Genomic DNA, 3,691 nt, shown 5'->3' with positions numbered 1-3,691 from the left:
GGTGGGAGGACGAATCTCGGAGAAAACCCATGCATGCCACAGGGAGAACGTAGAGACAACACCTGTGGTCAGGATCGAACCCGTGTCACTGGCGCTGTGAGGCAGCAACTCTACCGCGGCACCACCGTGCCGCCCTCAATGACAGTTTTGCCGCCTTCAATGACACAAATAAAACGGCAATTTCCAAAACACATCAGAAAGAGAAAGTTTCGATGTGTTTTGGAAATTGCCATTTTGCTTGTGTCGTTCACTGTAGGGGCTCGGTTGTAAATCTCACTTGCGTCTTTAAAAAAATTTCATAAGTTTTATAGGAGCAGAATTAGGCCATTCGGCCCATTGAGTCATTCAACAGTTTCGTTTATTGTCACGTGTACAGTGAAAAGCGTTATGCTGCCCGCTAACCAGTCAGCTGAAAGACAACACATGATTACAACTGAGCCACCCACTGCGTACAGATACATGATAAAATGAATAACATTTTAGTGCAAAGTAAACATAGAAACATAGAAAATAGGTGCAGGAGTAGGCCATTCGGCCCTTCGAGCCTGCACCGCCATTCAACGTGATCATGGCTGATCATCCAACTCAGTATCCTGTACCTGCCTTCTCTCCTTTAGCCACAAGGGCCACATCTAACTCCCTCTTAAATAACTCCCTCTTAAAGTCCGATCAAAGATAGTCTGAGGGTCTCCAATGAGGTAGACAAGCAATCCAATATTTGATCCGACTTTACTGGACTTTATAGACAATAGGTGCAGGAGTAGAGGCCATTTGGCCCGTCAAACCAGCACAGCACCGCCATTCAATGTGATCATGGCTGATCATCCACAATCAGTACCCCGTTCCTGCCTTCTCCCCATATCCCCTGACTCCGCTATTTTTTAAGAGCCCAATCTAGCTCTCTCTTGAAAGCATCCAGAGAACCCGCCTCTATATTGCATTAGACGTTATTCCCTTTATCCTGAATCTGTACACTGTGGACGGCTCGATTGTAATCACGTGTTGTCTTTCCGCTGACTGGTTGGCACGTGACAAAAAGCTTTTCACTGTACCTCGGTACACGTGACAATAAACTAAACTGAACTGAGCCACATGCCTGTGCAGGAAGGAACTGCAGATGCTGGTTTACGCCGAAGATATTCACAAAATGCTGCAGTAACTCAGCGGGACGGGCAGCGTCTCTGGAGAGAAGGAACGGGTAACGTTTCGGGTCGAGACCCTTCTTTCAGGCCTGAAACATCACTCAAGTATTATTGTCATGTGTCCCAGATAGAACAATGAAATTCTTACTTGCTGCAGCACAACACAATATGTCATCAAACTAAATAATGTAACAAAAACTCAGAAAATAAAAGAACAAACAATAACAGTGCAATAATAATAATAATAATAGTCTGTGTAGTTCAGAGCTTATTTTGGAGGTTGTTGTGTTAGCCTGATGGCTGTCGGGAAGAAGCTGTTCCTGAAAGAAGGGTCTGAAGAAGGGTTTTGGCCCGAAACGTTGCCTATTTCCTTCGCTCCATAGATGCTGCCGCACCCGCTGAGTTTCTCCAGCACTTCGATTTTCCAGCATCTGCAGTTCCTTCTTGAACAAGCTGTTCCTGAACCCGGACGTTACAGATTTCAGGCTCCTGTACCTTCTTCCCGATGGCAGTGGTGAGATGAGTGTGTGGCCAGGATGGTGTGGGTCTCTGATGATGTTGGCTGCCTTTGTCAGGCAGAGACTGCGATAGATCCCTTCCATGGTGTGGAGGTCGTTCCTTCTCTCCAGGGATGCTGCCTGTCCCGCTGAGTTACTCCAGCATTTTTCCATGAATCTTCACCTGATATTATGTCAGTGTGTCAGGGCCCTGCATCTAGAACGTGGACTAAAAGCTGGCGAGATACAGCGTGGAAACAGGCCCTACGCCCAATGAGTCCTTGCCGACCAGCGATCACCCCATATACTAGGTGTATCCTAGACGTATAGACGGTGATGTGGAGAGACACAGAACAATTGAATGAAAGATATGCAAAGGATGATGATAAAGGAAACAGGCCATTGTTGGCTGTGGGTTCACAAAAATGCTGGAGAAACTCAGCGGGTGCAGCAGCATCTATGGAGCGAAGGAAATATGTTAGCTGTGGGCGGCTAGGTGAAAACGAGTCATAGACAATGAGACTCAACACGACGGCTTTGAAGCTGGTACGACTTGAGTGGGGGAGGGACAGAGAGAGAGGGGACACAAGGGTTATTTGAAGTTAGAGAAGTCAATGTTCACACCACTAGGTTGTGCCTGGATGATAGGAACACAAAAAATGCTGGAGAAACTCAGCGGGTGCAGCAGCATCTATGGAGCGAAGGAAATAGGCGACGTTTCGGGCCAAAACCCTTCTTCAGACTGATCCAGGGATGATGCCTGGTTTCAGCTACAGGCAGAGGTTGGATGAACTTGCTGTTATAAAATCCCTTTTATAAGCAGAGTTATCAAGGGGTCAAACAACCGCTGCGGTGGCAAGAAGGTTGGTCGACGTTTCGGGTCAGGGCTCTAAGCGACCCGACCCGAAACCGGAGCTACCGGGGGAAACCCACGCGGTCACGGGGAGAAGGTATCAAACCCCAGGCACAGACAGCTCCCCAGGTCAGGATCGAACCTGGGTCTATGACTGCGGTTCGATCCTGCGCCACCTCTCTTGTAGCTGGGGAGAAAACCCAGTGGCCTCCACCCAGCATATGACCTTCATCACCAGCTCTGAAAAGCTAACTCCAACACAAGCTGGTAATTAGAAAAGACGAAGACAATACTCAGTGGGTCAAACAGTCACCATGGAGAGGGTGATGCTGCCTCACCCGCTGAGTTCCGCCAGCATTTTTGTCTACCATCGGGTGATCGATGGTCAGATTGGACTCGGTGGGCCGAAGGGTCCAGATCCGAAATATCGTCTGTCCATTCCCCTCCACAGATGCTGCCTGACCCGCTGAGTCTCCTGGCAGCGAGAATTCCTAATATCTGGAATATTGTTTTCATTAAAGTGCCTGAGCATCTACGTGGATCAGACAGCGTCTGTGGTGGAAAACGCATGGACGATGTTTCGGGCGCCCTGGAGAGGAAAAGACTACAAAAAGTAGTAAACGCTGCCCAGTCCATCATCGGCTCTGACCTCCCTTCCATCGAGGGGATTTATCGCAGTCGCTGCCTCAAAAAGGCTGGCAGTATCATCAAGGACCCACACCATCCTGGCCACTCACTCATCGCCCTGCTACCTTCGGGTAGAAGGTACAGGAGCCTGAAGACTGCAACGACCAGGTTCAGGAATAGCTACTTCCCCTCAGCCATCAGGCTATTAAACTTGACTCGGACAAAACTCTGAACATTAATAGCCCATTATCTGTTATTTGCACTTCCATCAGTTTATTTATTCATGTGTGTATATATTTATATAATGGTATATGGACACACTGATCTGTTCTGTAGTCAATGCCTACTATGTTCTGTTGTGCTGAAGCAAAGCAAGAATTTCCTTGTCCTGTCCTTGTCCTTGCCCAGGGTACTTTTCCCTGCAACCGCAGGAGATGCAACACCTGTCCCTTTACCTCCCCACTCGACTGTTTAGTCCCTTGGATGGAGTCAAGGGGGGAGGTAAAGCGACAAGTGTAGTATTTCTTTGGTCGGCACGGACTGGGTGGGCCAAAGAGCTGATTTCGGCGCTG

This window comes from Amblyraja radiata, chromosome 25, assembly GCF_010909765.2.
Source record: "Amblyraja radiata isolate CabotCenter1 chromosome 25, sAmbRad1.1.pri, whole genome shotgun sequence".
Taxonomy (NCBI): Eukaryota; Metazoa; Chordata; class Chondrichthyes; order Rajiformes; family Rajidae; genus Amblyraja; species Amblyraja radiata.
This window is presented reverse-complemented; position numbering follows the sequence as displayed.